This window comes from Varroa destructor, unplaced genomic scaffold (assembly GCF_002443255.2).
Source record: "Varroa destructor unplaced genomic scaffold, Vdes_3.0 BEIS01000004.1, whole genome shotgun sequence".
Lineage (NCBI taxonomy): Eukaryota > Metazoa > Arthropoda > Arachnida > Mesostigmata > Varroidae > Varroa > Varroa destructor.
Genome location: NW_019211457.1, coordinates 33,120,417 through 33,139,014, shown reverse-complemented (window position 1 = coordinate 33,139,014; position 18,598 = coordinate 33,120,417). Strand labels below are relative to the sequence as shown.

General features: G+C 45.6%; 1 protein-coding gene and 1 long non-coding RNA gene across 5 annotated transcripts in view; one reads left to right on the top strand and one right to left on the bottom strand.

Moving 5' to 3' along the window:
• Positions 1 to 18,598, bottom strand: part of FoxP (forkhead box transcription factor P) — a 317,599-nt gene that overhangs the window by 156,243 nt on the left and 142,758 nt on the right. The gene's annotated exons all lie outside the window — the stretch shown is intronic.
• On the top strand, positions 7,426 to 11,970 carry LOC147756106 (uncharacterized). Its single transcript, XR_015325999.1, has 2 exons — positions 7,426 to 8,382; positions 11,361 to 11,970. It is a non-coding gene; the product is annotated as an uncharacterized LOC147756106 (long non-coding RNA).

The window sequence follows — 18,598 nt, the reverse complement described above, 5'->3', positions numbered from 1 at the left end:
AGTAGTATTGCCAGTTAAGGGTAAGAAAACGACATCCATTGGGATTCGATTGAACAAATTAACCTTTCAATTCTTCGCTTTATTTTGCTATTTTCTTTTTTGTTCCCTCCGTGATATTCCCAACAGGTAAAACAAGGTCTCCGAACGCTGAATACGGCCAACAGGCGCGACAGTGTGGCCCTTGACAGCAGACGTCCGGCCACATCCTTGAAGTGAATGGAGGAGGAGCTTTGGTCGAAGTCAATAGACTCGTATTTAAGTTGTGGCTTGCACAAAGGTTCTATGTGGGCTTTTTCTTGTGATCTGATTAAAGGCAACAGTCTGTCTATTGCGGAGGTTCTTGTTTTGTCATATATGTATTAGAATCGCAACATGCTACGTCCTAAAATAGACGTCTTGCCTTACAGTTACATCAGTGCCAGATTCAGCTGTTGTTTGCTGAGTTCATACAAACATACGGTCAAATCAAGTCGGTGCTAGCAGGCACCACAACATCTGCCGATTAAAAACATTGATTAGACTGGCTGATGGAGCTCTGCCTAGATTGATTCGGGGCATCCCAACGAAAGGTTTTCATTGATTTACGCCTGTGCACGCAAAGTACTTTTAAGAATGTACTTTGTTCACCCCCTGCTGTACGCACTTAGTTTGTAATGAGCATCTAGTCTTGGCATCTAGCGAAAGTTGTAAGACCACCGAGTGGTCATTGTTTGCTCTGTGTCCTTCTAATTCATCATTTATCGCAGTTTCTATCATTTGTTATTAACGAAAATAGGTAGAGACATGGCTTGTGTGAGTAACGTTTACATTGGATAAGCGAGCCACCTGTTATACAATAGATTGCTAGTTCAGTGTACTAACGACTGGAGTCAATGGTCGATGGCGGATATCTTGCATGTGCGACCTAGTATAGGCCATTCATTAAATACCGTTCAGTACTGCGTAGACTGCCAGAAGGCCGTGTCTAACGCCAATAGTTGTTTGCTTCGGCAGGTGAATCCTTGCTGCAGCTTCTCTTCCGTTGCATCTCCTTTCCAATGCGTGGCTGTGGCCCAGTCACACTATGTTTGACGTTTATCCTTACGCTGTCCCGTATCTGTTGTAGCCGAACGTTTTGCGAATTTGCAGTTCGTGTTATTGGTCCCGCCTTTGCTATCACATACTTCAGATGCTACTGCTAATGGTTACCGTGCCGCTTCGATTGATGTTATTTGCAAGTTCGCTTGCTCGCCTGATCGAGCATTCGTTGTTATCGACACTGTCTTCTCGACGCTGGCAGCGAGAAGACGTGATGTTCGGGCGAAAGATAGGGGACGGCAGAAGTGGGAGGCACCGCGAACTGTTCAAGCGGCGGCGTGCACAGCAACAGCAGCAGGGGCAGTTCCAGAAAGCCAGCGGCGTCATCACAGCAGCACCGGTACAGCAACATAACAACAAGGAAGTCAAAGCTGCCAAGGTCACAAACAACAGACTGCGTTCGGTGTTTGGCAGCCAGGGGCTGTCGTTTCGCCTCCCGAAATTGACTCCGGCACACTTGGCGCGCCGCTGATACTGCTGTTGTGGTCGTTGATTCTGGAAATGACGCCATGGAGGGCGGGTCAATTGCGAATTGTTGTTGCCGATTGCACAGCGTTAACGCTATTGCTGGCGTTGCGCTTTGGACTAACTAGCGCTTTCCTCGCTCGCCATCGCCGCCGTTAGTGGCTATAGCTATAGAGCGACAACGAGAAAGCACAAGTTGGCACCTTTTCAAGGTTACAGCAGCCGTAGGGATCGAGCTGGTAGCGACTGTAGCAGGAACAACAACGACGACGACAAAAACAACACGAATCGCAATGCGATAACAACAGCAACTGACGAAAACATTGTCGAGATCACGCTTATGCTAATTATAATGGCTATAGCTATAGAAACTCTGGATTACAGTCATCAGAAGCGTTTGAGTATAGCCCGCGGTGATTCTGATGCTTGCTGAGGCTAATTTGTAGTACTACCGCAATGTTGCGCAGCGTAACGTTAGGCATTCGTGTGACGAAGAGCGCACACGTAACGAATGGGTTGAAGTCAAACAAATCCTGCGCCTGTACCTTCATCAGCATTAAACCACTTCAAAGTAATAAATCGTATCGAGCAGAGCAGGGCGCCCCTTGAAAAGTCGACTTCTCGAAAATGAGTTAGTCATAAAATACGACGAACGTTTGGCGGAATCGCTATTCAGTTATGTTTAGCTAGCCAGTAAACGATAGGCCAAGCGATCCGTCCCGATGCAGGGACGTCCGCGCGTACGCGGGCAACCGCGTACGGTGTACCGTTGATAATAGCGAGAGGAAGCTGGTGGACAACGTCGGAACAGCTATTGTTGTTACTAGAACAACTACGAAAATCACAGCAAAGCACAACGCGAACAAGTAAAATTGTTCCAAATGACAGGTGTTCTCCACCGGGCGTGCGTTGATAACTTCGATGTCGGAAACATAGTAATCAGCGTCAACATTTATATAAGAGGGCACCTATCCGACGTCTTTGAGGAAATAAAGATAACATCGATATCAATTACGCCGGTAGCCACAATTACATTGCTAAAACGATAACAGTATAAAGACTATTGTGCTAAGCAAGAGCAAAAGGTAGAGAAATACATTGGTCCATGGTAATAATGCTGTTATTTACAATAAGTTTGATGTTCATAAGTTCTTGCAGTACTCCCTTTACTATATACGCTCGTATGGACCGTTAATGGACCGTAACAGGACCAATAACAGATAGACATGTCCTATCTGCTTAAAGGCATTTCGAGCCGAAGCGGATTTGACGCATAAGCAGCTGCTTTGATTCAAATAATCATTATATAAATACTGTTCCCATTAAGATATTGTCATAGTAATAATAACGGCTAATTACATTTGTCTACGTTACTAGATATTTAAGTGATTGGTAGAGAAATAGTTATTGAAATATGTACGCTTTGTCTAAGATACTAAATTATATTACTAGGCATTCTATCAACATCCTATAACATGTCTCCAGACAAAGATGTGATTCAATTACCAACAAAAAGGCAACCTTAGCAGTTACTTATGTATATATATATTAATCTACAGAGTCTGGCATAACAGTTGTTGAGATCATCTTTACGTTCCGTGTTCAGCTTCTGCTAACTTTTGACGGAAATGTGTGATTTTACGCTCTTGTGTCGGGTTAATATTTTTTTCATAACCTCTTCTTCGACATAGATTACCTTCGTGTTTAATATAAATATGACATCTTGATTACCATCATCATCTAGCTACATGGTACGTGCGCAGAAACGACCCAAATGATGCGCCCTGCTGACACCACAATTTCGTCTACTCTTCGAGGTCACTGCCTTTTTAACAACGCTGAAATCATATTTAATGCTTAAACATCCGAGGGTTCTTTCTCGCTAAATGGTGCGCGTATGAGGTCTGAGGTGACCGTTTGTCACTTCAGACGTCAGTTTCCTCTGGAACTGCACACCAATAAAATAGGTTCTCTGTTGTAAGTTCATAATTTTTCGGCTCATCCCAGGTCAGCCTTCCAATTATCTGGACTCTACCTAGTTTATCTAGCCGGTCAGATCACTTACTCGACAATCCATAAGGAAGTTGAATGTGAGTCCATCTCACTGCTGTCCAATCGAGCAGCGGTTGGACTCGACCAAATCGCCCAGAGCACTAGTGACCACTTGGGCTAGCGGGAGTAGTTGTCAGCTAATACTGTTGAGGCCTACCAGCCAGCCCGAGCGAGCGACCGCCCGCCCGCCCGCCACTGTCCTGTCGGACTTGAACCGAGTAGCAGACCCTCTAGTGGCAAGTGAACATTCAACCCGACGGACAACTCGGAAGAAGCGCTACCTTGCCAACCACTAAGGCTAGCAGTGCACGGCCGCGGATGACCATTTGACGCAAAGTCTGTCCGGTCATAACTCGTACATGCCAGATGGGTACCACATCGGCTTCGTTTTGGTCATCTCCATTTCTTTCCTACTCCTGCTTCTTGCCCGCAGCTCGAGCAAGACAAAGATCGGCAAGCTTTTCCTTTCTTCTAAACCTCATTGCTAACGAAGATGTGTCCGTTCTAACCGACGGGCATACGCCCCGCTCGCCAATCCACTCATGTACAGGACACTTTCACGCGAAATCGGCTATGGCTGGCTGTTCTATGGCTGGCGAGGCCGCCGGCTGGAAACGGTAAACTGAGGCCAAGAGAAAGAGACCAAATGCGATCAGCCAAATGGGGACAAATTCTGGGCAAGTCAGGGGGCACTGAAGTAGCCACTGGTATTATGGCACAAGCACGATTTAGACGGAGAGCTTCAGCTAATCAGAATGACAAGTGGGCAAGCCTTGAGCCATGAACTAGCCGGCGTGTGAACGTTGTTACTGCTATTGCTGGGATAGCCAGCTAAAGCAATCAGCAACGCGATCATCGGCCGGTGGCAGGAAGACGAAGGCCATAAACAAAGCGGACAGAGCACGATACATTGCAACGATAGGCCCCGATTGCTTCGTTCATTTCTTGCTGGTCGTCTCTCTTCGTTACCTATCTTCATCGAGGAAAGAGGAGAGATGAGGAAGCAAGGACAACATATATTTTGGCCGAGAAGATAGGCTGAATTCCCAGTGGCTGATCCACTTCACCATCGACAGTGAAATAGCGGATGTCGGCTTCCATGATGATGATTATGGTCGCGATGGCAGCATCGGATGGACCAGTTCCTGTGCGTCACCGTACAGGCTTCTCCATCAGGCGTCCGATTGCAGAGAGCCTAAAGGAAAGCTGCCTTTAGCCAGGGGAGACGCAATTCACAAGAAGTGTGCGAAACTGCGCGTTCCATGAGGGACAAATAGGGTTGAAGGTGCCGCCTGGTGCTCGATTCGATAGTGGCCAATGCAGCCACCTCCAAATGCAGCAATCGCCGCTGGCCGAACAGCGCAGATTAAGAAACGCCCTTTGCTTGTCGAACCAAGAATAGCCGGGTTGCAGTGCCTGCCAAGGCTCAGTAAGGCGGTGACGACGAGGGGTCGCAGCGCGGAAGAGCACTACCAGCTCAGAGTGCTTGCCTGCTAACTTCAAGTGTCATCGGGGTATTGTTATTTTGACACCAACCATTTGAGCTGCCACCGCTGCCGCTGGAGCCCGTCGCCTCCGATAACTGGGATTCAGTCGCATTTGGTCGGCCGCTCTTGCTGCTGATGTTAGGTATCAGCGGTTGGCCTGGTCCGGCCACGCCACCTCCACCGATGCCTTTAGCGTCACATGGACGGAGTCACACAAGCATCTTAGAGAAGATCAAAGAATGAGAAAAGGTAAGAAGGGAAGAGACACCGAAGGACAAAGGATTTGACAGGACACTGGCGGCAGTAGGACTCCAAGGAGACAGGGCTAAGATTCAAAAGCTGAACTGAGGCGACAGAGGCTGTAGGCAAAAGAAATATCTTAAAGAAGGAGCAGTGATCTGGCAAGGAGTCAGCGGATTCCTCCTGAACTGTGCGGAGAAGACACATAGGAAGAAGCGTCAAAACATTTATTGGGAGGAGAGAACGGAAACGCAGCAGTCCAGTACATATAGAAGGCGCCTACCTGCATACCGGGAAGCAGACAGGGCAGCTATTGGCAAATGCGCACCCCAAAGACACGACAGATAGATATTCTAACGGTGCAAGAATAACAAATAGGCTCACGAAACTATTAAAGCTAAGATGGGCAAGCTAAAAAGCAAGACGCAAGGCTTTTGAGGAAAAATAGAGCATTAAACAACCAAGAGGTCAGCCCTACGTGCTGCGATTGATACACAGCGGAGTAAAGGGGCATCGGCACTGCGATGCGTATCGTCAAAGTATTACCATTCAAAACAGGTTACCTATAAAAGATATGCTCATTCATGGATCGACTTGAGGGGTGAATTGATGTCCTTCAACAACAACAACAACAACAGCAACAACAACAGCAACAACAACAACAACAACAACAACAACAACAACAACAACAACAACAACAACAACAACAACAACAACAACAACAACAACAACAACAACAACAACAACAAGCAAGCAAATGAGAATCTCAGCGGATATTTGGCCGTTAGCGCAAATTAGACTTCAATAGTAGTAGCTGACAAGTAGTATAATATTGTATTATACTGTCGTTGTACTAGTAATGCGGACTAATAATAATAATAAATGATTTTAGAGCGTAATAATCTAGCTCTTCAGTAATAGCTATATAGTCATCAATCGTATTTAGTCAGACGATCTGTTGCAGCCGCTCGAATAACATCAACATGTATAACATCTGCCGACGAGCCATGAACTTCAAATCTGCTTTCGAATAGCGTTTCCATTTGATCGTTCAATTTGTGTTCTAATTTAGCCTTTCGAATATAAGTCAAAACGCAGCGTCCTTATGAGCAGTATAAGGGCATTTTAGCTGTATGACCGACCTAAACGCTCAGGGGACGCTTCAGTGTTCAGAGTACATAATTCTTTCTTGTTTGGGTCAAATTTTCTTTTTTCTCATCCAGGTTGAATGGCCTGGCGATCTCTGCCATGGAACGCAGCGCGTACGTAGCATAGGAAATACGGCTAAATGCTCTACATCTGCAGCGAGACCCCAACGTCAGTTTGTGTGGGGCAGTTACCAGTCGAAGCATCAATAGAGGTCAGTACTTTTAATGGACGAACGAATTCCCTAACGATGCAAGCGCGAATCACTCATACAAGAACGGGTATCTCAAAAAGCTTCGAAAAGAGGCGTGAGGATAGTTATGGATGCTGCGGATTACCACGTGTAGTACTTTAACGATATTCTATTACATTATAATAAAAAAGAAACGTAAAGTAGGACAAACGAAGGAAAGGCTTATTACGCATCTCCAAGTCATCGTTACCGCACACGTACCGATGATGCAACATGAATACATTCCCCATAAACAATGCCGCATCAAGGTCCTGGAAAAGGACTCAATCCCTTTATTGATGGACGAATATCATTATCGTAGCCGACAAACTCTCACTGAAGCCCGACTAAACATGCAAACTTCTGCCAGCAAATTTTCAAGATCATTCCAACAGAACCAAACGTGATAGCAATGCACGCTATATAGAGAGCTTCGCCGACGTCGCTCCTGTCGAAAACAGTAAATATATGATTTAGATGGTCTGTATAGCTGCTGCCTGTTTCTACGTCAACGCGCAGCAATCCCATACCAAGATCTTAAGCAATGCAATATCGATGTTTTCCCTTCAACAGATTGGTAGCAACGCTAGGGTAGCAAAAAGTTTCAGATTTAAGCAAAACGGTACGCCACCACTTTACAACAGCCAATATACATATATTTATTTCTGTATCACTCTCTGCATTGAGTTTAGTCGCTCGTGATCACTGTGGTTCACTTTTCCCATGCCAGTTGAAACAGTCCGTGCTACTCCCATTATTAGCACAGTTCCTGAAACGACACTGAAACCAGTTACGTTGGCCGGTTTTTCGACTGAAAGGGTTGCCCGTGACGACACAAGTACGTTGCAGCTGCTCCTGCGCGCCTATGTGTGACCTTGCAGTATTCTGTCGATATGTATGCATCTGGAGGCAGGCGAGACGGCGTCGGACGCAAGCGGACCCGCCGTGATCCGGACATTCAACCCTTCTAGCGACAGTTACTGGCCCAACTACCACTGACAGGTGAATGGCCGTTACTGAACCTCCTCTCTCGTTCGGCCATTGTGGACTGCCGAAGTATTCACTGCCACCGTACTGAGCCCGTGTGCTAAATGATGACAACCCAGCCAAGTAGCCCGCTGGACTGGCGGAGAATCACGCCAGTGCAGATTACGGACTAGGACATCGTTGTTTGTATGCGCTATATTACAACCCCATCAGCATCCGATTATTTACCTCAAAACAGTTGGCGTTCAGTTCAGCCGCTCACGTCGTCGGCGACGGAGCTCCGAGCTCGTTGGCCCCCACGCGTCAGGACAGATCCAGCATCTCGCGGCTGTTGTCAATGCATGCGAACTTGTGGAATAAAGTCGGTAGACGATTATTTACAGTATAATATTTCACAGTGTCATATGCAATTTTAGCAGTATTCTTACAAAGGATTAGAAGCGGTTGAAGAATAACGAACGACCAACTATTCGCCGACTGTGTGCCCAGAAGCATCAGACAATGCAGTGTCACAGTGCTGGTACGTTTTCCATGAGTGATACACTCGCTGGATATAATAGCTATCGCTGACTTTATGACGGCACTAAATTTGTCTCTTCACCTGGATACGCCTACCCTTTCTGATCGGATACTCTGTACTTAATGGATTACCTAGCTGATGATGCCACGTGGAGAGGAAATCTATTCTCACTAAAGGTAAGATATGTTGCCTTCTCTTGGAAAATACTTCGCTAGAAAGAACGATTGTGATTTGTACAGCTAACTGGGAAATCATCGAAAATCCGAGCCGGTAAGTGTACCGGCCTGTGTTAGTGCCGATGGCCGAAACTGAAAAAGAGCTTGCTATTTTTCTATGCGTTTTTGCTTTTCTCCCTCTACCGTATACTGCGTAAATCTTTATTGAAAAAACTTTGATTTTGAATTTTTTAATTAAATGTTAGCCTTATTAATTTCGCATTGAGTACACTTTTTGTTTGATGTTAAATATATTATGGTATTAGTTATTATCGCACGTAACGTAAGCTTTCCGAACTTTAGAGCCAACGAAGAGATGGCAGTTACTATTACCTGTTACATAATTGAGTTTTACGGCGCAGCCGTACTCGTCGACCGAGAAGATACACCATAGACCTTCTGTAGGGTAAATAGAAACTACAATAGTTGGCCAGTAGTGATTATTAAGCATCTACTGTTAGTGAAAACCCGTTGAGACGACACAGATCGGTAAGGAAATTACCAACAAACTGGCATCAAGCAGAAAGTGTCATAAAATTCATATGACAGACGATTGTACCCACATAGAGCCAATAGAACATATATACCAATAAAATGTATATCTTCTAATTCAGTGTTTCCCAATTAGAAATACTTACTCGCTATAGCATTTTCAACATCAATGGCTTTCTAATAAATCTTCGGAAGAATAAGAAATTCGAAACACGGTTCAATAGGCATTGATATCGAGCCAGAGAAAAAAAAAAAAAATTCTAATAGCTTAGATAGTAAAATGGTATTTATTGCAGTGGCGCCATCTTTACACTCTGTTTTGTATCATCCTGCCGTCTGGATTATTACGTGTATGGCCTTGTAGTTCGATCTGTCTACTAGAACCGTAGTATAAAAAACGGCTCCACATTTTGTTAAATTCGAATACTAAATAACGATTGAGGTAAGATCGCTTTACTGTTCCAGATATTCACGTTTTTTTCAACAACCGACATAGGGAAGCATTGACGAAAATCGGCCACACATGGAACAAGTTACATACTTTCTAACTATTTAGCTGGTAGCCTTCAATGATATGCTGATGTGTTTTTTGTTTGGCGAGCACCGATGATCTAGCGCACTATGTAAGATTCCAGCCATCACACAGATCCGGTGATCGGTGTGTTAATGAACCTTTGCTTTTGGGTATTCCTACGAGAACTCTCAAACCGAACCCTTTTCTTCATTCTACGTCATTGGCAGAGATTTGTCTCTATCCGAGACCCGTTTTCGACAGGCCATTGACTAGTAACAGAGTCAATAGGTTTTGGCTTTGGCGGTCTTTTACGTGCTAGCATATTCTTGACGATGGTGACAAAAGGCCAAATCTGCTTGGCTAGCATCATTCCTCTTGATAGCAGGTACCCACAGTCTCTGTTAGCCTAACAGCAACCGATTCCGAGGCAAACTGAAAGATTTGGATATTAGTGTCAGTTATGGAAGTACGTGCAACATGTACATTCGTATAGTATCGAACAGCCGCGCGCACCCTGCATAAGTGCCATGCAGCTGCCCTTGGCATGATACCCTTGTAAGGCATCTTGGCCTTGAAAAAGAGCCGAAAACGATATCATATAATAGTATATTACCTAGATATTTCATTTCGGGTCGTAGTTCAGCCTGTAGCATATCTCTTCAGAAGCGGCTGGCTTCTCATCGGTACGGTACAAGGCTTCAAGTCTTTAGCATGAAGGGACCGATTGTATGCGCGCGTACATATCTCAACGACCCCCGCTGTTACTGCTACTCTTATTCCCACTTCCAGTAGCCCTAGTTAGTTATTTTAGTCAGATTTTCAGCAGCATAGCGGCAGAGCTGCTTTACCCGCTACTCGGTTGTATAAACAATGCTAGTTCGCGTAGCTAGTGGCCGTCGTAGAAGCAAGGTCAGCAACATAATATTCTATTCGGACAGGCAATGATAGCGGGCACAGTGGTACATGTGGCGGTAAAATTCGCCAAAGCAGACGCATCCGCCCGCGTATTTCCAAGAAGTAGGGTTAAGGTTCGCTCGTCCCTATTCTAGTTCTCTTTTTTCGTTCCCAAACCAAACGAGTGACTGACACCATCAACGATAGCAGAGTCAGCGACATTTATTATCCTTGGTCTGTGAAACTCTTGGATAAACGTGTCAAGGTGTGCATAAATGAAGATGCGATACGAGTGAAGTAACATAACGTCACGACCGCCGCTGCCCCGCCAACGATTTGAGCTGGTAGTTACAACCCGGTTGCCGCTGCTGTCAGCTCTGCTACTTTTATCGTTAGTGGCAACCGCGTCGGCGAGCTCGATGCCAAGAAAGGATCTCGCCATTGAGCTTCCTGTCAATGACTAACCAGTCAAAAAAAGTACAAGTTCGATCTGTTTGTCTCTTTGTCATTTGGTCTACGTGAAAATTTCACTTCGCTATACATATCTTCTGCGCAGAAGCCCCCGTTCATTGCATTGTTACCTTCTATTCCTTAACTGACTGCTACAGTGTAGTACTATTATGTATCTTGGTAGTAGATATAATGCGAGCAACGGACGATGAATAGAATGAAAGAAACTTTGTCCCGCTCCGTTTTTCCGCGAAAGATATTAGGCAACTATTTGAATTGATGCTGCACTGCGATACAAACCGCTTGGTGTTGACTGATAAAAACAAAAACAGATCTAGCATCATACTGGCCGTTACGATGCATACGTGGCCAGCGACTAACAAAGCACCTGTTGTCAGGTGTTACTATCTTACATTGTAGTCCACTTAGTATATTCTTCAAATCAAACTCATCAAGTCAGTATCAGGAAAACACTTAACAGCTCGTTAATATCCCACTGTAGTTGCTTTCGGGACCGAACACAGGCGAGGTCACATTACATAGGGATAAAATCTTTATTAAGTAAGGCGACTTTAAATCGTTTCTCCAGGCGACAGAACCACTGCCACCAACCGTAAACGACCCACTGGCTGCCGAGCCAGGACCAGACGATTTCTGATGCGGATCGTGAACCGCAACTGGCCACCCGGGGCTGATGGTGATTTCCGTACAGTCTCATTTGCTCTACCTTCGCTGTGACAGGAACGCTCGTGGAGGGTGGCAACATACGCAGGACGACGGCGAAAATAGCGTTGGTAACGCCAGGCCACCTGTGGAATGGTAGCATCTACGGCTTTGAACGAAAGATATTAGCGTAATCGCTACTGTAGACTGCGACTACTTGTCAGACAGGCAGGTCGAGCGAAACAGCATCTCGGCGACATCTTTGCAGGCATCACCTCAATGGCACAATCGGTTTATAGAATTCGACAGCGTTCTGTAATTCAAAGGAAAACGTGAATCGAGCTAAAGAGGAAAGGCCAGACAGGAGGGCCGAGGCAGTCCGAGGCGATGATATGTTAGACCGATATTGCGTATCAATTATACTGGCGATCGCATCAACTTCAGCGACAGCGTCTCGGAACGGTAACGTCTGTTATTAGCCGTCTTACTTGGAAGCGGAACTAAAATAAAACCTTTGTTTCCGGCGTATACCTACATAGTACCTGTTTTTTTCTTTGGAAATTATTTATATATATTTAAAATTGTCCTTTAACTTCCCAGTGCCATACCTGTTTTGCCACAGGCAGCTTGCATAGCCAATTGGAAGTCGATTGAGCGTTTCGATGTAAACGTATTAAGTAATTTTTCTATTTTGATCCGAAAGTATACAACTTCTGTAGCTGCTTTTCAGATATACCTCATGGCTACGTACAATTTTTCATTAGCTAATAGTTATGATTATAGGTTAATTACCCGTATTTACCCTAACGTTGTCTGTTACCCATCATCATTCCTTTAGCATCTGACACACATTCACCGATGATAACCTGGTCACACCAAATGAAAGCGAGCTAAAACGTCTAAAAATAACCCAAGTTACAATCAGGCTTCTGCGATAGCGTTCATCCACGAACATCCCAGCTAACCGTCACATATAATCGTTTCATTCTAGCGACCCGTCGTATGCGGCCATATCTGCCTTTTGGCTAGACTACAACAGGGACAAGAAGCATCGCTGCTTGCGGTCCGCCGTTCGGTTCAATATTTGCCCCATAGCGATTTCTGTCCTGGCAGGTATATCTCTTATCCTGTATCACCTGCTCACCACAGTCGCTCTAATCATGCGTCAAGTGAGAAGGCGCATGGAAGATGTCTCGAGCTGGCACGAGAGCGACGGCGAGCGTCCAATGGCCGCACCCACAAAGCAACCCAACTTCCACGGATTATATGTGTACTATTATTTAGCATGTATGCGGCGGTAGGTGCCGTAGACACCTATTCGTTGTGCCGTTTCTGTCAATTTACGGGTCATTGATCGAATCTAGATTATATGATAGATGGTACGCATTTCTCTGCGAGCTCGTAACCTCGCTTGGCTTGAGTTGTCGACACAAATCAGAACGGTCCACGGGGCGCGCTGATTCTTTGGTGTCATCATGAAGTGCCCGTGACCTTGGATTGGCCTGTGTCAACGGCTACGGCAATGTTAACAGAAGAAAAGTGCGGCGGGCTGACTCGCAGCCCATCGGACAAGATACCAATGTGTCTTGCCGGCCCTGGCGAACTGGTTATGGCGTTTTGCCGTGCGTTGCTAACGAAACACATATTACACGATCCATCTAATAGATTTGTCTCTCTTGTTATCGCAATAAGTATGTTTCTTACTTGCGTTTTTCACCAACTACATTTCTCTTTCTATCTTTTTCCTTTGCTCTACTTCCAACAACCACCTAGGCCCTCGAAAGGCCAGAGCTTCGACTGCAACGGGCATGGCGGAACGCCGGCCGTGGTGGCAGCACTTTTCTTTTTTCCTTGCAGAGCTTGCTACCACTATATTTAGGTGTTTCATTGCAAGCGGCCGACGTTCCGTAAGTTGCGTAGTTAGCTAGCGTGAAATAGCGCCAGCAGCAGTGGACAGACAGACAGAGAAATAATTCAAGGCCACAGCGTAAGCGTCGCGTCAGCCGTTGGCGCTGCTCAGCCGAGTAATGAGATGATGCACAGCAGCAACAACCGTAACGTTACCAAGGCACAAATACAATAAAAAGAAGGCGACGACGGGAAAGTAGACAACACACACGTTATCGGGTAGACGGTGATAGCTGGTCGCCAGAGATCAAGCCCTATAGAAGCTGCCGGGAGAGGATAGCAATTCTCGCGGCGGCACTGTTGCCATTGCAAAAAGAGGCCTGTGTAGGCTGAGGTAGTAGTCGTCACGGCCTCCCCTTCTCATTGCCTTCAGTGTCGATGCGGAAACCCGTATTCCTTTTGTACGTAACAAAGAAATTAGCGCTCAGTCGATGCCGTGGAGTCGACTAAGCGCAAATGACAACAATTCGTATGGTGGTATCGGCAGCTGCACCTGGCTAGCGACCTATGAAGACTTTGTAACCGTCCCACCAAACTCATGATGCCAGTGGGTCTAGAATCTAAGAGACGCGATGGCGCCGTACGTGTTTGTTGGCGCTAGGGAGACGGTACACGTGGCACTGGCACTAACAGCGCTTGAAGCTAGAGGGTAATAGACGCGCGTATGTGAAACGAATCAACCAAATCTCATCAGAGAACCCGTGAGGTGTGGGTGGTCTGTCGTAAAACAGACAGTCTATCTATCGCAAGGCATTTCAGGTGTACGATGCAGTGCTGAATGGTTAAAGTAAGCAATTAGTACAGGTCATCTATAAATGAGGCCTGAAAGGCATTTCAAGCTATATCTAATATTTTCCTACCTCCGGTGTTATCCAGCCCGTGATAGAGAATATACCTGTAGCAGGTAATAGCCGATTGAAGATCAAGGGGCCTTTAACGGCCTGCCGACTATGTCGCACATGTAACGACGCCAAGTGACAATGTTACCAAACTGGTCTATACGGTGTTATCAAGTGGATGTGGGCGGCAGGCAGACAAGCGACTATATAGTTGAACAGTGACTGTGTACAGGCTTTAACGGTCGGTTACCATTTATTCCAATGCTGTGATTCAGTGGCAAGCGAACGAGCTAGAAGAAATAGATAACAACGATAGTTTTCTAGTGGACGACAACCTTTTAAGACAGCTAGGACAAATTTCACCCATAGTCAGGCCGGCTTAATACAGCAGCAACGAAAATGCAATTCGTGTAAAGAACCTGACACTAGGTCTTCCACAAGGGATTAGGGATAATATTGTAATAAATGTGTTGGCTGTCCATTGAAATGGGTCAAACATCGTAAATACAAAAAGCCTTGGCGAGATCCTAGCGAACATTGAAGAGAAAGAATCGAGCTGACTGGTGAAGGCGCTGCGCAACGCCATAATCAAAGTGATTTAATACTTCGCACCGTTTTATGAAATTTATCAAGTATATCATATTTACTGTGTGATTTTTTTCACGATTCTCACAACGTGTACGATAAAAAAATATCAGTACTACTGAAGTGTTGAGGTTAATTTTCAGATATCCGCTTCGTGATAGCTTCATCTCAGTCCTTCGACCTGTTCGCTCATATGTGTCAGCGTTGTCGACCTGCTTCCGAATTCAATATCTTCACAGTACTGTAGGTGCTGCCGAGCCAGCTATAAAAAAAAAAAAGCAAATATGGTTTATTCTTCGTCCTGGCGTATCATTCGTCGTTACATCGCCATATTATCATCTTGACCCCTTGGAGCATGCGGTGAGCAACGCGACCGAAGATTGTACATTGGTTACGCAACAACTATAGCGCCAGAAATAACGGTTCCTCGCCCACCCCGTCCGGCCTTTTCAAGGCTCTCGAGAATCGCTAGAGATATTACGTCATTGTATCTTTATATGATACTTTGTAACACAAGCCCTAACCGTCCGCCGTATTGCCGCACAAGCAATCCATTTTAAACCACCGGGGCAGACGCCCGGCCCGTGGCAGCCGTTCATCGTGCTACTATTTAAACATTGCGTCGACACGACGCACCAAAAGTGAGAAAAAGGCCAATACTCGGCATCTAGCTAATAGTTCGCCTTCCGAACGGACCGCTGCCATTCATCACCATGACAATTTGATACTAACCGTAAAGATGTTGTTGCCGGCGTTGTTCAAAAACGGGTCCGTTACTATCCAGTATTTTTGCATAACGTCCAACCTTTGATCCGGAGAATCGTGTAAAAATATAGTATGACTTGACTGGTGGACCAAACAAATGAGACAATAGCAGTAGTTAGACATTCATCTACATATTATTATTGCCCCAGTGACAGACGCGTTAAAAGCTTGTAAAACGAACCAGCTGGATGCCGGCTGCTTATCCGACAGTCGCTATGGAACGTTATGCAGACTGACTTGCCCACGAAGACTGCTTCGTGGAAATTAGAAAAATAGATGCTATATTATCAATTATGGCGTACGTGCGACACGAACTCTATGACAACTTAAATGTGGACGTTAACCGCGTACCCGGCGCACATTCGCGTGAGTGAATGGAGGTACACTAGCTGGGGCGTATCTTCGTGTGGCACTGGATACCGACATAGAACGATCTCCGGTCGAATCGATTAGATAATATCGAGACTGTTACAACGGTGCGACGAACGCAACAATATTTTCAGTTGAGATATTGTTACTTCATGGCAAAAGGCCCCTATAGGTCGATAACCTTCGAACGCAGGCTTACCAATCACTTTATTTCCGAGATACCGTTACATAATAGCTATGTCCATCACTTGAAATCACATAACCTTGAGGATATCATTATGGGACGTATTAATAAACAAAATTATATCTAAAGTTCTGTGTATCGGCCATGTTATGTCGACCTGTGTGTGAGCTCACTTATTATGTTGGCTCATCATACTCGTGAGCACATACATGCAATCGACGATTGTATTCTATACACACGAACAGAGCTCGGTAGGCATCAACGAGGTGACGGAGATGGATCTCATTCTGCTGTCGTTTATTGATGTCCCATTCTGTTCGCTGTCGTCTGGTGTCGAGCCTCATCTAATTCTTGTCGAGCCCAAGGTAACGGCGGGGGTAGTTGTATTAGTAGTAGCAATAGTTTCTGAATGAATTCTGCTCGTGTAACCGCTACAGCAACAGAAGCAGTAGTAGCGGCAGCCGACGCGTCACTGTACCCATTCGGCCTTGACTCATCGTCGTTCTGGCGCTGGCCGCCGGCTCCATCTCCTTTTCGCCTCGTTGTAGTGAAAGAATACTCTTGCAAACTTTGTCTACCACCTCCACAAGTCTGGGTCCCATCAACTCCAGGTTTCGTTGGCCCAATAGTCATTGTGCCCCAAGTTCAAGCCATTCGCTTGTGTTTGAATGTTCGGCCTCGGCTTGTACGTTCATTCTCGGACGCATCTAGTCTACTAGTCACCAGAACCTGGCAGGCTCTGCACCGACACACTTCTGTCAGCGGTATGATTAATTGAAAGTGTATCCCCTCCTGCCACCCCTTGCCGCATGTCCGCCTCATATCTCGGCTGCTACCGCCTTCTGATGCCATGGCACAAAGACATTGCGCGCACGGATTCGAGTCAGCAACGAAAGCTTCGAGCATAGCAACGAAAGTGGCTGCAGGCCAGGGAATAGTAGAAAGTGGTTCGCGGTCCTGTGCTAGCTGTCGCCCCACATCATAACTAGGGATGAGGTACGGATAAGGTGAAGCTGTTTGGTATTTGAATTTTTATAAGGTCGTCGTCCCTATCTTCCGAAGCGAAAGACAACGACAAGTAGGACTGTGCAAGTTTCACTGGCTCAAAGTGAGTTCGAACTCCTAGACCTCAATGTCCTAATTCATCCCGTCTCTCTCTCTCTCTCTCTGTCGTACAATTTCTATAAGTTTAAAACTGAAAAAAGTGCAAGTCTAAGATTTGCACGCGTTCTTCTCAATGGTTTCGCTTCCGGTTCTTCTTGAATGAATTTAAATGATGTGGATCTGGATGGGCGGTATAGCCCGATTTGACCCGTTGGTGTAGACAAAGACCTATCATTTGGAAAAGTCCCCTATATATCACTGCGAAGAGTTCGTATCTTTTTTCGCGAACCTTATCTCAGTGAAGGTGTTTTGCGTATCGGACGCCCGGTGGTCATGTTGTTTACAAGATACTAGCGAATTTCCATTGTACCCGAATGCTTCACTCAACAGATAAAGGACACGCCAATGATTGAAAGGCGATTTAATTGATCGCAGCCATTGTAACGGGGCTTGCAGCGAACATTAGTACAGAAGCAGTAATCTTGGCCTTTAGTTGCGACTGTCGTCAACTTCACTAGTTGCTTGCAGATTTAACCAGCACAGCCGTTTCACGCGTCCTCGACACGCGCGTTTTGACTGACAAAATCAAGAAACAACACTGACTATAAATCTGATCTAGCGGCCGGGCACTAGAGAGCTCTGCGTGATGAAAAATGTCATTTTTCACAGACTTTGATCTATGATCAGAAGCACTTCGACAGTCCAAGGAGGTGCCATTAACCTGGACACCTTTCCCCCTGACGATGAACAGCTGAGCCAGATGATAAGAACTGAACGAACGAGCGGTAAACAACAATAAAAAGCCATGCGCTCCCCAACCGCCCAATAACAGTGTCAACAACAACAACAACAATAATAATAACAACAACAACGATAGAAGAATTTTCTTCTGCTGAGATTTACTCTGGGCCGCTCTGACCAGCTCTTAGTCGGATCACTTTTCCCGCGATTCCGAATGAATTGATCTAAAACTCGGTAACGATGCTACTAGCACTATATGTGAGAATCGCAGTATTGATATTAAGATCTACGGCTGAAATGATTGATTCTTTATTGCCGGCTGTATCAACTGAAAGTATTTGTGTGAATCCGACTCACAGGAGTGCGGGTTGGATATTGGCTGCGTACCGGCGAAGAAACAAAACTGTTCAGTAGAGTTGGGCTGTGACCCAGCGTCGAAAATGCCACAGTTAAGAAGCTGTAATGTGCTGCGTTCATGTGGCCTTGTTTTCCTTCACCCAGTCGGATACGTATGCATTTGTGATCTTCGGACGTGATCAGCGACAGTTTGCATGCAGCTCAGCTAGAAAGTTCCTCATTGAGTTGTCACGTCGACGACCCCATAAAATCGACTACTTACTACATACATTGCTTCTTATTGGAACTTTTTAGGACGAGCCATTTCGACGC